The sequence below is a fragment of the Haemaphysalis longicornis genome, unplaced genomic scaffold (assembly GCF_048455015.1).
Source record: "Haemaphysalis longicornis isolate Haplotype H1 unplaced genomic scaffold, Haemaphysalis longicornis Haplotype H1 scaffold_5, whole genome shotgun sequence".
In the NCBI taxonomy this organism is placed as follows: domain Eukaryota; kingdom Metazoa; phylum Arthropoda; class Arachnida; order Ixodida; family Ixodidae; genus Haemaphysalis; species Haemaphysalis longicornis.
Window position 1 is genome coordinate 206,014,241 of NW_027526385.1, and position 18,318 is coordinate 206,032,558.

An 18,318-nucleotide genomic window follows, 5' to 3' on the forward strand; every position below is an offset into this window, starting at 1 on the left:
GATCTCGAATGCCTTACCAATTCGGCTATCTGTACGACTGTGTTCTCCTTCACTTTCTGTGCTATTTATATTTGCTAGAAGTGTATCTGACACTTGAGGGTGGCAGCCAGCGCCACTCTGAATACACGGCGAGAAGGGGACCTTCTTTTCAACCCCCGGGGCGTGACTTGAGCGTCTACAACCTCTCATGAGCGGGTAACTGGCGGCAAGCCCTCTTATGCGACCTAGGCATCAAGGCTGCCAGAACCGAGACCCTCGCTATGCTTTCGCAGAATAATATAGTAAGGAAATGAGGGGCTCGTTGAGGAAATACAGAAAGATAGGTCGGCAGTCTACAACGCCAAAGGAGGCATAAGGGTGTGGTTAGGCTCTTTTTTTACTATGGTTAATAAAGTTACCTTTTCTTTTTTTAACATACGGAAGAAAGAAAGAAAGAAAAACACGCGCCCAGAGTGTGGACCGAACCCACGCCTTTTGATTAGTTCTCGAATGCCTTACCAATTCGGCTATCAGGGCGACTGTGTTCTCCTTCACTTTCTGTGCTATTTATATTTGCTAGAAGTGTATCTGACGCTTGAGGGTTGGAGCCAGTGCCACTCTGACTACACGGGGAGAAGGGGCCCTTCTTTTCAACCCCCGGGGCGTGACTTGAGCGTCTACAGCCTGTCATGAGCGGGTAACTGGCGGGAAGCCCTCTTATGCTACCTAGGCATCAAGGCTGCCAGAACCGAGACCCTCGCTACGCTTTCGCAGAATAATATAGTAAGAAAATGAGGGGCTCGTTGAGGAAATACAGGAAGATAGGTCGGCAGTCTACAATGCCAAAGGAGGCATAGGGGTGTGGTTAGGCTCTTTTTTTACTACGGTTAATAAAGTTACCTTTTCTTTTTTTAAAAATATACGGAAGAAAGAAAGAAAGAAAAACACGCGCCCAGAGTGGGGACCGAACCCACGTATTTCGATTAGATCTCGAATGCCTTACCAATTCGGCTATCTGGGCGACTGTGTTCTCCTTCACTTTCTGTGCTATTTATATTTGCTAGAAGTGTATCTGACGCTTGAGGGTGGCAGCCAGCGCCACTCTGACTACACGGTGAGAAGGGAACCTTCTTTTCAACCCCCGGGCGTGACTTGAGCGTCTACAGCCTGTCATGAGCGGGTAACTGGCGGGAAGCCCTCTTATGCTCCCTAGGCATCAAGGCTGCCAGAACCGAGACCCTCGCTATGCTTTCACAGAATAATATAGTAAGGATATGAGGGGCTCGTTGAGGAAATACAGAAAGACAGGTCGGCAGTCTACAATGCCAAAGGAGGCATAGGGGTGTGGTTAGGCTCTTTTTTTACTACGGTTAATAACGTTAACTTTTTTTTAAATATACAGAAGAAAGAAAGAAAGAAAAACACGCGCCCAGAGTGGGGACCGAACCCACGCCTTTCGATTAGATCTCGAACGCCTTACCAATTCGGCTATCTGGGCGACTGTGTTCTCCTTCACTTTTTGCTATTTATATTTGCTAGAAGTGTATCTGACGCTTGAGGGTGGCAGCCAGCGCCACTCTGACTACACGGGGAGAAGGGGACCTTCTTTTCAACCCCGGGGCGTGACTTGAGCGTCTACAGCCTGTCATGAGCGGGTAACTGGCGGCAAGCCCTCTTATGCGACCTAGGCATCAAGGCTGCCAGAACCGAGACCCTCGCTATGCTTTCGCAGAATAATATAGTAAGGAAATGAGGGGCTCGTTGAGGAAATACAGAAAGATAGGTCGGCAGTCTACAACGCCAAAGGAGGCATAAGGGTGTAGTTAGGCTCTTTTTTTACTATGGGTTATAAAGTTACCTTTTCTTTTTTTTAACATACGGACGAAAGAAAGAAAGAAAAACACGCGCCCAGAGTGGGGACCGAACCCACACCTTTTGATTAGTTCTCGAATGCCTTACCAATTCGGCTATCTGGGCGACTGTGTTCTCCTTCACTTTCTGTGCTATTTATATTTGCTAGAAGTGTATCTGACGCTTGAGGGTTGCAGCCAGCGCCACTCTGACTACACGGGGAGACGGGGCCCTTCTTTTCAACCCCCGGGGCGTCACTTGTGTGTCTACGGCCTGTCATGAGCGGGTAACTGGCGGGAAGCCCTCTTATGCTACCTAGGCATCAAGGCTGCCAGAACCGAGACCCTCGCTACGCTTTCGCAGAATAATATAGTAAGGAAATAAGGGGCTCGTTGAGGAAATACAGGATGATAGGTCGGCAGTCTACAACGCCAAAGGAGGCATAGGGGTGTGGTTAGGCTCTTTTTTTACTACGGCTAATAACGTTAACTTTTTTTAAATATACAGAAGAAAGAAAGAAAGAAAAACACGCGCCAGAGTGGGGACCGAACCCACGCCTTTCGATTAGATCTCGAATGCCTTACCAATTCGGCTATCTGGGCAACTGTGTTCTCCTTCACTTTCTGTGCTATTTCTATTTGCTAGAAGTGTATCTGACGCTTGAGGGTGGCAGCCAGCGCCACTCTGACTACACGGGGAGAAGGGGACCTTCTTTTCAACCCCCGGGGCGTGACTTGAGCGTCTACAACCTGTCATGAGCGGGTAACTGGCGGCAAGCCCTCTTATGCGACCTAGGCATCAAGGCTGCCAGAACCGAGACCCTCGCTATGCTTTCGCAGAATAATATAGTAAGGAAATGAGGGGCTCGTGGAGGAAATACAGAAAGATAGGTCGGCAGTCTACAACGCCAAAGGAGGCATAAGGGTGTGGTTAGGCTCTTTTTTTACTATGGTTAATAAAGTTACCTTTTCTTTTTTTTAACATACGGAAGAAAGAAAGAAAGAAAAACACGCGCCCAGAGTGTGGACCGAATCCACGCCTTTTGATTAGTTCTCGAATGCCTTACCAATTCGGCTATCAGGGCGACTGTGTTCTCCTTCACTTTCTGTGCTATTTATATTTGCTAGAAGTGTATCTGACGCTTGAGGGTTGCAGCCAGCGCCACTCTGACTACACGGGGAGAAGGGGCCCTTCTTTTCAACCCCCGGGGCGTGACTTGTGCGTCTACAGCCTGTCATGAGCGGGTAACTGGCGTAAAGCCCTCTTATGCTACCTAGGCATCAAGGCTGCCAGAACCGAGACCCTCGCTACGCTTTCGCAGAATAATATAGTAAGGAAATGAGGGGCTCGTTGAGGAAATACAGGAAGATAGGTCGGCAGTCTACAATGCCAAAGGAGGCATAAGGGTGTGGTTAGGCTCTTTTTTTACTACGGTTAATAAAGTTACCTTTTCTTTTTTTTAAAATATACGGAAGAAAGAAAGAAATAAAAACACGCGACCAGAGTGGGGACCGAACCCACGCCTTTCGATTAGATCTCGAATGCCTTACCAATTCGGCTATCTGGGCGACTGTGTTCTCCTTCACTTTCTGTGCTATTTATATTTGCTAGAAGTGTATCTGACGCTTGAGGGTTGCAGCCAGCGCCACTCTGACTACACGGGAAGACGGGGCCCTTCTTTTCAACCCCCGGGGCGTCACTTGTGTGTCTACGGCCTGTCATGAGCGGGTAACTGGCGGGAAGCCCTCTTATGCTACCTAGGCATCAAGGCTGCCAGAACCGAGACCCTCGCCACGCTTTCGCAGAATAATATAGTAAGGAAATGAGGGGCTCGTTGAGGAAATACAGGATGATAGGTCGGCAGTCTACAACGCCAAAGGAGGCATAGGGGTGTGGTTAGGCTCTTTTTTTACTACGGTTAATAACGTTGACTTTTTTTAAATATACAGAAGAAAGAAAGAAAGAAAAACACGCGCCCAGAGTGGGGACCGAACCCACGCCTTTCGATTAGATCTCGAATGCCTTTCCAATTCGGCTATCTGGGCGACTGTGTTCTCCTTCACTTTCTGTGCTATTTATATTTGCTAGAAGTGTTACCTTTTCTTTTTTTTTAAATATAGGGAAGAAAGAAAGAAATAAAAACACGCGTCCAGAGTGGGGACCGAACCCACGCCTTTCGATTAGATCTCGAATGCCTTACCAATTCGGCTATCTGGGCGATTGTCATCTCCTTCACTTTCTGTGGTATTTGTATTGGCTAGAGGTGTATCTGACGCTTGAGGGTGGCAGCCAGCGCCACTCTGACTACACGGTGAGAAGGGGACCTTCTTTTCAACCCCCGGGGCGTGACTTGAGCGTCTACAGCCTGTCATGAGCGGGTAACTGGCGGGAAGCCCTCTTATGCTACCTAGGCATCAAGGCTGCCAGAACCGAGACCCTCGCTATGCTTTTGCAGAATAATATAGTGAGGATATGAGGGGCTCGTTGAGAAAATACAGAAAGACAGGTCAGCAGTCTACCATGCCAAAGGAGGCATAGGGGTGTGGTTAGGCTCTTTTTTTACTACGGGTAATAAAGTTACCTTTTCTTTTTTTTAAATATACGGAAGAAAGAAAGAAAGAAAAACACGCGCCCAGAGTGGGGACCGAACCCACGCCTTTCGATTAAATCTCGAACGCTTTACCAATTCGGCTATCTGGGCGACTGTGTTCTCCTTCACTTTCTGTGCTATTTAAATTTGCTAGAAGTGTATCTGACGCTTGTGGGTGGCAGCCAGCGCCACTCTGACTACACGGGGAGAAGGGGACCTTCTTTTCAACCCCCGGGGCGTGACTTGAGCGTCTACAGCCTGTCATGAGCGGGAAACTGGCGGCAAGCCCTCTTATGCGACCTAGGCATCAAGGCTGCCAGAACCGAGACCCTCGCTATGCTTTCGCAGAATAATATAGTAAGGAAATGACGGGCTCGTTCAGGAAATACAGAAAGATAGGTCGGATGTCTACAACGCCAAAGGAGGCATAAGGGTGTGGTTAGGCTCTTTTTTTACTATGGTTAATAAAGTTACCTTTTCTTTTTTTTAACATACGGAAGAAAGAAAGAAAGAAAAACACGCGCCCAGAGTGGGGACCGAACCCACGCCTTTTGATTAGTTCTCGAATGCCTTACCAATTCGGCTATCTGGGTGACTGTGTTCTCCTTCACTTTCTGTGCTATTTATATTTGCTAGAAGTGTATCTGACGCTTGAGGGCTGCAGCCAGCGCCACTCTGACTACAAGGGGAGACGGGGCCCTTCTTTTCAACCCCCGGGGCGTCACTTGTGTGTCTACGGCCTGTCATGAGCGGGTAACTGTCGGGAAGCCCTCTTATGCTACCTAGGCATCAAGGCTGCCAGAACCGAGACCCTGTCTACGCTTTCGCAGAATAATATAGTAAGGAAATGAGGGGCTCGTTGAGGAAATACAGGAAGATAGGACGGCAGTCTACAACGCCAAAGGAGGCATAGGGGTGTGGTTAGGCACTTTTTTTACTACGGTTAATAACGTTAACTTTTTTTAAATATACAGAAGAAAGAAAGAAAGAAAAACACGCGCCCAGAGTGGGGACCGAACCCACGCCTTTCGATTAGATCTCGAATGCCTTACCAATTCGGCTATCTGTACGACTGTGTTCTCCTTCACTTTCTGTGCTATTTATATTTGCTAGAAGTGTATCTGACACTTGAGGGTGGCAGCCAGCGCCACTCTGAATACACGGCGAGAAGGGGACCTTCTTTTCAACCCCCGGGGCGTGACTTGAGCGTCTACAACCTCTCATGAGCGGGTAACTGGCGGCAAGCCCTCTTATGCGACCTAGGCATCAAGGCTGCCAGAACCGAGACCCTCGCTATGCTTTCGCAGAATAATATAGTAAGGAAATGAGGGGCTCGTTGAGGAAATACAGAAAGATAGGTCGGCAGTCTACAACGCCAAAGGAGGCATAAGGGTGTGGTTAGGCTCTTTTTTTACTATGGTTAATAAAGTTACCTTTTCTTTTTTTAACATACGGAAGAAAGAAAGAAAGAAAAACACGCGCCCAGAGTGTGGACCGAACCCACGCCTTTTGATTAGTTCTCGAATGCCTTACCAATTCGGCTATCAGGGCGACTGTGTTCTCCTTCACTTTCTGTGCTATTTATATTTGCTAGAAGTGTATCTGACGCTTGAGGGTTGGAGCCAGTGCCACTCTGACTACACGGGGAGAAGGGGCCCTTCTTTTCAACCCCCGGGGCGTGACTTGAGCGTCTACAGCCTGTCATGAGCGGGTAACTGGCGGGAAGCCCTCTTATGCTACCTAGGCATCAAGGCTGCCAGAACCGAGACCCTCGCTAAGCTTTTGCAGAATAATATAGTAAGGATATGAGGGGCTCGTTGAGGAAATACAGAAAGACAGGTCAGCAGTCTACAATGCCAAAGGAGGCATAGGGGTGTGGTTAGGCTCTTTTTTTACTACGGGTAATAAAGTTACCTTTTCTTTTTTTTAAATATACGGAAGAAAGAAAGAAAGAAAAACACGCGCCCAGAGTGGGGACCGAACCCACGCCTTTCGATTAGATCTCGAACGCCTTACCAATTCGGCTATCTGGGCGACTGTGTTCTCCTTCACTTTTTGCTATTTATATTTGCTAGAAGTGTATCTGACGCTTGAGGGTGGCAGCCAGCGCCACTCTGACTACACAGGGAGAAGGGGACCTTCTTTTCAACCCCGGGGCGTGACTTGAGCGTCTACAGCCTGTCATGAGCGGGTAACTGGCGGCAAGCCCTCTTATGCGACCTAGGCATCAAGGCTGCCAGAACCGAGACCCTCGCTATGCTTTCGCAGAATAATATAGTAAGGAAATGAGGGGCTCGTTGAGGAAATACAGAAAGATAGGTCGGCAGTCTACAACGCCAAAGGAGGCATAAGGGTGTGGTTAGGCTCTTTTTTACTATGGTTAATAAAGTTACCTTTTCTTTTTTTTAACATACGGAAGAAAGAAAGAAAGAAAAACACGCGCCCAGAGTGTGGACCGAACCCACGCCTTTTGATTAGTTCTCGAATGCCTTACCAATTCGGCTATCAGGGCGACTGTGTTCTCCTTCACTTTCTGTGCTATTTATATTTGCTAGAAGTGTATCTGACGCTTGAGGGTTGCAGCCAGCGCCACTCTGACTACACGAGGAGAAGGGGCCCTCCTTTTCAACCCCCGGGGCGTTACTTGTGCGTCTACAGCCTGTCATGAGCGGGTAACTGGCGTAAAGCCCTCTTATGCTACCTAGGCATCAAGGCTGCCAGAACCGAGACCCTCGCTACGCTTTCGCAGAATAATATAGTAAGGAAATGAGGGGCTCGTTGAGGAAATACAGGAAGATAGGTCGACAGTCTACAATCCCAAAGGAGGCATAGGGATGTGGTTAGGCTCTTTTTTACTACGGTTAATAAAGTTACCTTTTCTTTTTTTTAAAATATACGGAAGAAAGAAAGAAAGAAAAACACACGCCCAGAGTGGGGACCGAACCCACGCCTTTCGATTAGATCTCGAATGCCTTACCAATTCGGCTATCTGGGCGACTGTCATCTCCTTCACTTTCTGTGCTATTTGTATTTGCCAGAAGTGTATCTGACGCTTGAGGGTGGCAGCCAGCGCCACTCTGACTACATGGTGAGAAGGGGACCTTTTTTTCAACCCCCGGGGCGTGACTTGAGCGTATACAGCCTGTCATGAGCGGGTAACTGGCGGGAAGCCCTCTTATGCTACCTAGGCATCAAGGCTGCCAGAACCGAGACCCTCGCTATGCTTTCGCAGAATAATATAGTTAGGATATGAGGGGCTCGTTGAGGAAATACAGAAAGACAGGTCGGCAGTCTACAATGCCAAAGGAGGCATAGGGGTGTGGTTAGGCTCTTTTTTTACTACGGTTAATAAAGTTACCTTTTCTTTTTTTAAATATACGGAAGAAAGAAAGAAAGAAAAACACGCGCCCAGAGTGGGGACCGAACCCACGCCTTTCGATTAGATCTCGAATGCCTTACCAATTCGGCTATCTGGGCGACTGTGTTCTCCTTCACTTTCTGTGCTATTTATATTTGCTAGAAGTGTATCTGACGCTTGAGGGTTGCAGCTAGCGCCACTCTGACTACACGAGGAGACGGGGCCCTTCTTTTCAACCCCCGGGGCGTCACTTGTGTGTCTACGGCCTGTCATGAGCGGGTAACTGGCGGGAAGCCCTCTTATGCTACCTAGGCATCAAGGCTGCCAGAACCGAGACCCTCGCTACGCTTTCGCAGAATAATATAGTAAGGAAATGAGGGGCTCTTTGAGGAAATACAGGAAGATAGGTCGGCAGTCTACAACGCCAAAGGAGGCATAGGGGTGTGGTTAGGCTCTTTTTTTACTACGGTTAATAACGTTAACTTTTTTAAAAATATACAGAAGAAAGAAAGAAAGAAAAACACGCGCCCAGAGTGGGGACCGAACCCACGCCTTTCGATTAAAACTCGAATGCCTTTCCAATTCGGCTATCTGGGCGACTGTGTTCTCCTTCACTTTCTGTGCTATTTATATTTGCTAGAAGTGTATCTGACGCTTGAGGGTGGCAGCCAGCGCCACTCTGACTACACGGGGAGAAGGGGACCTTCTTTTCAACCCCCGGGGCGTGACTTGAGCGTCTACAGCCTGTCATGAGCGGGTAACTGGCGGCAAGCCCTCTTATGCGACCTAGACATCAAGGCTGCCAGAACCGAGACCCTCGCTATGCTTTCGCAGAATAATATAGTAAGGAAATGAGGGGCTCGTTGAGGAAATACAGAAAGATAGGTCGGCAGTCTACAACGCCAAAGGAGGCATAAGGGTGTGGTTAGGCTCTTTGTTTACTATGGTTAATAAAGTTACCTTTTCTTTTTTTTAACATACGGAAGAAAGAAAGAAAGAAAAACACGCGCCCAGAGTGGGGACCGAACCCACGCCTTTTGATTAGTTTTCGAATGCCTTACCAATTCGGCTATCTGGGCGACTGTGTTCTCCTTCACTTTCTGTGCTATTTATATTTGCTAGAAGTGTATCTGATGCTTGAGGGTTGCAGCCAGCGCCACTCAGACTACACGGGGAGAAGGGGCCCTTATTTTCAACCCCCGGGGCGTGACTTGTGCGTCTCCAGCCTGTCATGAGCGGGTAACTGGCGGGAAGCCCTCCTATGCTACCTAGGCATCAAGGCTGCCAGAACCGAGACCCTCGCTACGCTTTCGCAGAATAATATAGTAAGAAAATGAGGGGCTCGTTGAGGAAATACAGGAAGATAGGTCGGCAGTCTACAATGCCAAAGGAGGCATAGGGGTGTGGTGAGGCTCTTTTTTTACTACGGTTAATAAAGTTACCTTTTCTTTTTTTTTAAAATATACGGAAGAAAGAAAGAAAGAAAAACACGCGCCCAGAGTGGGGACCGAACCCACACCTTTCGATTAGATCTCGAATGCCTTACCAATTCGGCTATCTGGGTGACTGTGTTCTCCTTCACTTTCTGTGCTATTTATATTTGCTAGAAGTGTATCTGACGCTTGAGGGTGGCAGCCAGCGCCACTCTGACTACACGGTGAGAAGGGGACCTTCTTTTCAACCCCCGGGGCGTGACTTGAGCGTCTACAGCCTGTCATGACCGGGTAACTGGCGGGAGCCCTCTTATGCTACCTAGGCATCAAGGCGGCCAGAACCGAGACCCTCGCTATGCTTTCGCAGAATAATATAGTTAAGATATGAGGGGCTCGTTGAGGAAATACAGAAAGACAGGTCGGCAGTCTACAATGCCAAAGGAGGCATAGGGGTGTGGTTAGGCTCTTTTTTTACCTCGGGTAGTAAAGTTACCTTTTCTTTTTTTAAATATACGGAAGAAAGAAAGAAAGGAAAAACACGCGCCCAGAGTGGGGACCGAACCCACGCCTTTCGATTAGATCTCGAATGCCTTACCAATTCGGCTATCTGGGCGACTGTGTTCTCCTTCACTTTCTGTGCTATTTATATTTGCTAGAAGTGTATCTGACGTTTGAGGGTGGCAGCCAGCGCCACTCTGACTACACGGGGAGAAGGGGACCTTCTTTTCAACCCCCGGGGCGTGACTTGAGCGTCTACAACCTGTCATGAGCGGGTAACCAGCGGCAAGCCCTCTTATGCGACCTAGGCATCAAGGCTGCCAGAACCGAGACCCTCGCTACGCTTTCGCAGAATAATATAGTAAGAAAATGAGGGGCTCGTTGAGGAAATACAGGAAGATAGGTCGGCAGTCTACAATGCCAAAGGAGGCATAGGGGTGTGGTGAGGCTCTTTTTTTACTACGGTTAATAAAGTTACCTTTTCTTTTTTTAAAATATACGGAAGAAAGAAAGAAAGAAAAACACGCGCCCACAGTGGGGACCGAACCCACACCTTTCGATTAGATCTCGAATGCCTTACCAATTCGGCTATCTGGGCGACTGTGTTCTCCTTCACTTTCTGTGCTATTTATATTTGCTAGAAGTGTATCTGACGCTTAAGGGTGGCAGCCAGCGCCACTCTGACTACACGGTGAGAAGGGGACCTTCTTTTCAACCCCCGGGGCGTGACTTGAGCGTCTACAGCCTGTCATGTCCGGGTAACTGGCGGGAAGCCCTCTTATGCTACCTAGGCATCAAGGCTGCCAGAACCGAGACCCTCGCTATGCTTTCGCAGAATAATATAGTTAGGATATGAGGGGCTCGTTGAGGAAATACAGAAAGACAGGTCGGCAGTCTACAATGCCAAAGAGGCATAGGGGTGTGGTTAGGCTCTTTTTTTACCTCGGGTAGTAAAGTTACCTTTTCTTTTTTTAAATATACGGAAGAAAGAAAGAAAGGAAAAACACGCGCCCAGAGTGGGGACCGAACCCACGCCTTTTGATTAGTTCTCGAATGCCTTACCAATTCGGCTATCTGGGCAACTGTGTTCTCCTTCACTTTCTGTGCTATTTATATTTGCTAGAAGTGTATCTGACGCTTGAGGGTTGCAGCCAGCGCCACTCTGACTACACGGGGAGAAGGGGCCCTTCTTTTCAACCCCCGGGGCGTGACTTGTGCGTCTACAGCCTGACATGAGCGGGTAACTGGCGGGAAGCCCTCTTATGCTACCTAGGCATCAAGGCTGCCAGAACCGAGACCCTCGCTACGCTTTCGCAGAATAATATAGTAAGGAAATGAGGGGCTCGTTGAGGAAATACAGGAAGATAGGTCGACAGTCTACAATCCCAAAGGAGGCATAAGGGTGTGGTTAGGCTCTTTTTTACTATGGTTAATAAAGTTACCTTTTCTTTTTTTAACATACGGAAGAAAGAAAGAAAGAAAAACACGCGCCCAGAGTGTGGACCGAACCCACGCCTTTTGATTAGTTCTCGAATGCCTTACCAATTCGGCTATCAGGGCGACTGTGTTCTCCTTCACTTTCTGTGCTATTTATATTTGCTAGAAGTGTATCTGACGCTTGAGGGTTGCAGCCAGCGCCACTCTGACTACACGAGGAGAAGGGGCCCTCCTTTTCAACCCCCGGGGCGTGACTTGTGCGTCTACAGCCTGTCATGAGCGGGTAACTGGCGTAAAGCCCTCTTATGCTACCTAGGCATCAAGGCTGCCAGAACCGAGACCCTCGCTATGCTTTCGCAGAATAATATAGTTAGGATATGAGGGGCTCCTTGAGGAAATACAGAAAGACAGGTCGGCAGTCTACAATGCCAAAGGAGGCATAGGGGTGTGGTTAGGCTCTTTTTTTACTATGGTTAATAAAGTTACCTTTTCTTTTTTTAAATATACGGAAGAAAGAAAGAAAGAAAAACACGCGCCCAGAGTGGGGACCGAACCCACGCCTTTCGATTAGATCTCGAATGCCTTACCAATTCGGCTATCTGGGCGACTGTGTTCTCCTTCAATTTCTGTGCTATTTATATTTGCTAGAAGTGTATCTGACGCTTGAGGGTTGCAGCTAGCGCCACTCTGACTACACGAGGAGACGGGGCCCTTCTTTTCAACCCCCGGGGCGTGACTTGTGCGTCTACAGCCTGTCATGAGCGGGTAACTGGCGGGAAGCCCTCTTATGCTACCTAGGCATCAAGGCTGCCAGAACCGAGACCCTCGCTACGCTTTCGCAGAATAATATAGTAAGGAAATGAGGGGCTCGTTGAGGAAATACAGGAAGATAGGTCGGCAGTCTACAACGCCAAAGGAGGCATAGGGGTGTGGTTAGGCTCTTTTGGTACTACGGTTAATAAAATTACATTTTCTTTTTCTTTTAAATATACGGAAGAAGGAAAGAAAGAAAAACACGCGTCCAGTGTGGGGACCGAACCCACGCCTTTCGATTAGATCTCTAATGCCTTACCAATTCGGCTATCTGGGCAACTGTGTTCTCCTTCACTTTCTGTGCTATTTATATTTGCTAGAAGTGGATCTGACGCTTGAGGGTTGCAGCCAGCGCCACTCTGGCTACACGGGGAGAAGGGGACCTTCTTTTAAACCCCCGGGGCGTGACTTGAGCGTCTACAGCCTGTCATGAGCGGGTAACAGGCGGGAAGCCCTCTTATGCTACCTAGGCATCAAGGCTGCCAGAACCGAGACCCTCGCTACACTTTCGCAGAATAATATTGTAAGGAAATGAGGGGCTCGTTGAGGAAATACAGAAAGATAGGTCGGCAGTCTACAATGCCAAAGGAGGCATAGGGGTGTGGTTAGGCTCTTTTTTTACTACGGTTAATAACGTTAACTTTTTTTTAAATATACAGAAGAAAGAAAGAAAGAAAAACACGCCCGCAGAGTGGGGACCGAACCCACGCCTTTTGATTAAATCTCGAATGCCTTACCAATTCGGCTATCTGGGCACCTGTGTTGTCCTTCACTTTCTGTGCTATTTATATTTGCTAGAAGTGTATCTGACGCTTGAGGGTGGCAGCCAACGCCACTCTGACAATACGGGGAGAAGGGGACCTTCTTTTCAACCCCCGGGGCGTGACTTGAGCGTCTACAGCATGTCATGTGCGGGTAACTGGCGGGATGCCCTCTTATGCTACCTAGGCATCAAGGCTGCCAGAACCGAGACCCTCGCTATGCTTTCGCAGAATAATATAGTAAGGAAATGAAGAGCTCGTTGAGGAAATACAGAAATATAGGTCGGCAGTCTACAACGCCAAAGGAGGCATAGGGTTGTGGTTAGGCTCATTTTTTACTACGGTTATTAAAGTTAACTTTTCTTTTTTTTAATATACGGAAGAAAGAAAGAAAGAAAAACGCGCGCCCAGAGTGGGGACCGAACCCACGCCTTTCGATTAGATCTCGAATGCCTTACCAATTCGGCTATCTGGGCGACTGTGTTCTCCTTCACTTTGTGTGCTATTTCGCTTATATATATATATAAATATATATATATATATATATATATCTATATATATATATATATATATATATATATATATATAAATATATACATATATATATATATATATATATATATATATATATATTTATATATATATATATATATATATATATATATATATATATATATATATATATATATATATATATAAATATATACATATATATATATATATATATATATATATATATATTTATATATATATATATATATATATATATATATATATATATATATATATAATTGTATATATATGTATAGCGAATCAGAATAGGGATTGAGGGGCTCGTAGAAATAACACAGAAATAATGGTTGGCATCCAAGAAAACCTCGGAAAGTGAAGGGGAGGTCAAGATCAAGAATTTGGAAAGAAAGAATGAAAGTGGAGAAAAAATGCCCGCCAGGTGGGATCCAAACCCACAACCTCGAGAGTACCGGTCTGGTGCGATAACCACTGCGCTTCCGGTGGGGCGATTTACCCCCCCGCTTTCGGGGAATTTACGTCAATGTAATTTTTTCCTGTGCTTGGGGGTGGTAGCCATGCCACTCCGATTTCTCGAGGTGATGGGGACCTTCTTTTTAACCCGCGGGCCATGACAAGAGTGTCTAAGACATTTCGAGAGTGGTCAACCAGCGTTGAACCCTCTTAAGCTCCCTATGGCACCAAGACTCCCGGAACAGAGGCCCTCGCTATGCATGTTCGAATAAGAATAGGAAATGAGCGGCTAGTGCAAAATAAGTCGGGGGTCCCCTTCACCCCGAGAAGTCAGAGTGGCGCTGGCTACCACCCACAAGCACAGGAAAAAACATTACATTGACATAAATACGCAGGTACGGTGGGGGTGGAATCGCCCAGCCGGTAGCGTAGTGGTCATCACAACAAATCGGTATTCTGGAGGTCGTAGGTTCAGATCCCACCTGGCGGGCATTTTTTCTCGGCTTTCGTTCTTTCTTTCCAAATTTTTTATCTGTGTCAATGACCTACCACAACCTCCCCTTTGCTTTCCGAGGTTTTCTTGGCTGCCAACCCTTATTTCTGTGTTATTTCTATGAGCCCCTCATTTCCTATTCTGATTCGCTACATGCAAAGCGAGGGCCTCTGTTCTGCAGTCTTGGTGCCATAGGGAGCTTAGGAGGTTTTAACGCTGGTTGACCACTCTCGACATGTCGTAGACACTCGAGGCACGGCGCGGGGATTAAAAAGAAGGTCCCCGTCACCCCGAGAAGTCAGAGTGGCGCTGGCTACCACCCCAAAACAAAGAAAAAAAATTACATTGACATAATACCCCGAAAGCGAGGGGGAAAATCGCCCCGCCGGTAGTGTAGTGGTTATCACACCAGACCGGTATTCTGGAGGTCGTGCGTTCGGATCCCACCTGCCGGGCATTTGTTCTCCGCTTTCTTTCTTTCTTTCCAAATTCTTTATCTGTTTCAATGACCTACCACAACCTCTCCTTGGCTTTCCGAGGTTTTCTTGGCTGCCATCCCTTATTTCTGTGTTATTTCTACGAGCCCCTGATTTCCTATTCTGACTCTCTCTCTCTCTCTCTCTCTCTCTCTCTATATATATATATATATATATATATATATATATATATATATATATATATATATATATATATATATATATATATATATATATATATATATATATATATAGTAAAAAATGGGTATAGCTTCTAACAAAACTGTTTATTGGTCGAAGTTTCGATCGGATGCCGATCTTTCTCAAGAAAACATTTCGTATTTCTGTGAACGTATGTATAAGCTCGTCGTCCAACGACGCCGAAAAAAGAGAGAAAGGGGATTTGGGGAGAGAGGAAGCAACAAACACGCTCTCGGCGAGGTGAGGTGAATGTTTGCGAAAAAGAGAGAGGAAAAAAAAGGAGGAAAAGAAAGAAAACGTAAAACAAAAAGAAACCTAAACATGCAGAAAAGAGAGAGGAGTACACAACTCTTTCAAAAACACTGTCCTCCATCGTTTGCCCGCTTGTAGAACGATTGACAGGTAGCGCCCGCTTCAGAGGGGGGCCGCTCTGCTTAAATAACGAAAGCGCAAAGCAGTAACAGGGACGCTCTCACACCATCACTGGGAGGCACAGAATTTTAATGGTCACTGACATTACGGGAAGAGTTTACAAGAAGCGGTCGCAGCCGCACACATTTCTCAGTTACGCCAACCCTACAAAACAAACAGGCATGCTCGTTAAGAGTGTAGGTATGATCTCCGCACTGTGGCTCAAAGCATGTAGATTCCGCCTACCGGCAGGACGGGCGAGCGCCATTCATCATTCTTAGCTCTATTCTTCCGCCCTGCCCGGGGAGCAGACAGGGTCGTCCCTGACCATGAACCAGGGAGAAGGAGCTTAACTAATCCTCTAACCGCACGCGGGACTCGCGCGGGTCCTTTGTTGGAGTAAACGGCGGCGGGCGCCTCGCTGTTGTTTGTGGCAAATGCCGCCTGTGCGGAAACCCCAGGAGGTAATAAATAAAATAAGAAAACTTGATTACTTGTTTCAACAACAAAGAGACTTACAATTTAGATAGGGGATTTTTCTGCAGCCAGATTATCAACAGCATGTATAGACGACACAATGCCCGGGCTAACATTCATTCCTGCCTTTACGGTGTTGAATTTGTAAATAAAGATTCACGTTGTTCGCGTTCTCTTGTAGTATAAAATCCACTTTGTAAAAGTGTGACCCTGTTGGATTCGAACGGGTGGTTTTTGGAGTTACTATGTCGTGATAAGGGTACATCCGGTAGTGAACGAACATGTGCGCGATGGTTGTTGAAGCGCATGGGAATGCCGTGTCCGTCTGGCCAATGTATTGGATGCCAGAAACACCGCACCCCAGAAGGTACACCACATTAGAAGAGCCACAGTCGAGTGTCGCGTGAATTAGATGCTTGAAATTTGAGTTGGTGCTTTCTGCCACCCTGGTTGTCTGCATGTGTTTACATACGCGGCACCGTTCCTTTCCGCATGGTCGACACCCACCCTTCGGTGCCCTCTCAGTTTTGGTGTGTACAAGGTAATCTTTAATATTTTTGGGCCGCCTGTATACGACCCGAGGAGGGGTGGGGAAGATTTTCGAAAGCCGTTCACTCTGTTGTAGCATGTTGAAGTGCTTTTTCAAGATTTTGTTTATGTTTGGGGAATTGCTCCCGAACGTCAAAACTAGGTTGGCGGCAGATGGGTTGCACCCGAACTTCACGGGAGTATCACTACTTTCCTGGAACTTGTACAACCTGCTGCTGCGAACCCGGAAACCCCAAATCGGAGATTGGAGAGACCATGCCCTCCCCCGTGCCACCGTCCAACCACCGCCGACGAGCCCGAACGTCCCCTGCATCAACAGTTTTCACATGGACGATAGGGCCTACCCCACATGCCCCAGTGCAACTAGCCACCTGCAGCCACAGATACCATCCTTCGCCCAGGTGGTCAGCTCGAACAGTCCCTCTGCTAGCAGTAGAGAACCGGCGCCCAGCCCGGTCGCTCGTCCGAACGACCACCGAAGGCTTACAGCTGGGACTGTGCGTACAACTGTGACCCCCAGAAAGATGACGCAGCGTCTCCGGACTCCGCGTAGAAACCCAGCGAAACACATTGCAGCGTTCTTTCTGTGGCTATCAACAAAAAACCCCAAAAGCCTCGTAAAGCACCGCAACCAGCCAAACCCATCGCCAAATCAAACAGCGCACCACCTGAACAACCCCAAGGCCCGGACCCAGGGCTCTCTGCCACAAGCACATCTGCGTCGGAAAACCTGCAGACGATCGAGCCCAAGCCCAGGCAATCAGAACTCAACCCACGCACTTCAACGAGCCCACAACCTTCTGATCCGCAGCCGAGCGCGAGAGACTGCGAGATTCTGGAATCCAGTCCAGAAAACAAGAAAAGACCTGCCACCCCAGCCGTCAAAAGGTACGGTCTCCGAAAACACTGTGGCTCTCCACGTCGCATTTGCATGAATTGACATCCTGGCCGCGCAAATTTTCCGACCTTCTCTCTCTCAGATGGCACGCGTGATCAGCTGCTGAAGCCTAATTTTTTTAAGATAAGGAAAACAATTGAGAAGCGGGTGCGCCATGATCTACATGTGCGTACACTCAAAATAAATCTAAAGGCTGGGATCGCCCCCCAGGGCCTTCTTCTATCATTAACACCATCGATGCATACGTTTAACAAGTGTTAAACACAAAATTGGAACGACACTCTTAAATCCGCATCACTTCAGCTAACTAAAAACGTAGTAGATCATTGTGATAATACACTCGCGTCTCTGAGGGCGGAGGAGCTTCGTGCTAGGAATAATATTGTCCTTTCTGCGCTGGAGGCCAGCGAACTGGAACTTTTTGAGAAAACGAAGACAGATGAAATAATGAGAATCAAAATTAAAAAAATTGTCAAGGAATAAAGTTCCATACTCGAACGAGTTTTCTCAAATCAATTCAGCTCCGCACCACACAGACATTGAAAATTCCAAAATTGCACCCCCAATCCCACCCTACAAGTCAAAAGAACTGTCAAAAACTCAAAAGAACATAGATGAAAATATAATTAATCTCTCCGGGGTACAGCTTACTATTCATGAGTGGTCGTTAATCTTGCGCGGGTTGACATTTTGCCCAAGTACCAGCCGATACAACGAGTTAAGCTTGCTGAAAGATCTGGACAATTTTACACGAAATTTACGCCTAGAAGAATATTGTTTCGATAAGCTGGATAAAGAGCGCACTGCCCCAACCTCCGTCAATGTAGGGCGGCAATGGACACCGAAATCAGAGCGGGAAAAACACTTGGACTCGTACATTGAGTCCGTTCAAAGATACGTCCAATAATGACCAGGCGTGAGGAAATGAAATACCCACGTATCACGTCATTCTAACATTCGATCGGAACACTCTTCCCCAGCCAGTCACTGCAAGAGTTTTGCAATGCGAAGTCCGACCATACATCCCCAACCCACGCCAATGCTTCAAGTGCCAATGGTATGGACACAGTACGACCTCCTGTTGCGGATGTCTGACGTGCGCCGATTGT

General features: G+C 47.4%; 7 non-coding genes across 7 annotated transcripts; all 7 read right to left on the minus strand.

Moving 5' to 3' along the window:
- Positions 1 to 1,405: 1,405 nt before the first annotated feature.
- Positions 1,406 to 1,477, minus strand: Trnar-ucu (transfer RNA arginine (anticodon UCU)). Its single transcript has one exon. It is a non-coding gene; the product is annotated as a tRNA-Arg (tRNA).
- A 407-nt stretch (positions 1,478 to 1,884) lies between these two features.
- Positions 1,885 to 1,956, minus strand: Trnas-acu (transfer RNA serine (anticodon ACU)). The gene has a single exon. It is a non-coding gene; the product is annotated as a tRNA-Ser (tRNA).
- A 2,503-nt stretch (positions 1,957 to 4,459) lies between these two features.
- Trnak-uuu (transfer RNA lysine (anticodon UUU)) lies at positions 4,460 to 4,531 on the minus strand. The gene has a single exon. It is a non-coding gene; the product is annotated as a tRNA-Lys (tRNA).
- Positions 4,532 to 6,382: 1,851 nt separating this feature from the next.
- On the minus strand, positions 6,383 to 6,454 carry Trnar-ucu (transfer RNA arginine (anticodon UCU)). The gene has a single exon. It is a non-coding gene; the product is annotated as a tRNA-Arg (tRNA).
- A 1,849-nt stretch (positions 6,455 to 8,303) lies between these two features.
- On the minus strand, positions 8,304 to 8,375 carry Trnak-uuu (transfer RNA lysine (anticodon UUU)). The gene has a single exon. It is a non-coding gene; the product is annotated as a tRNA-Lys (tRNA).
- A 410-nt stretch (positions 8,376 to 8,785) lies between these two features.
- On the minus strand, positions 8,786 to 8,857 carry Trnas-acu (transfer RNA serine (anticodon ACU)). The gene has a single exon. It is a non-coding gene; the product is annotated as a tRNA-Ser (tRNA).
- Positions 8,858 to 10,717: 1,860 nt separating this feature from the next.
- Trnas-acu (transfer RNA serine (anticodon ACU)) lies at positions 10,718 to 10,789 on the minus strand. The gene has a single exon. It is a non-coding gene; the product is annotated as a tRNA-Ser (tRNA).
- Between the last annotated feature and the right edge of the window lie 7,529 nt (positions 10,790 to 18,318).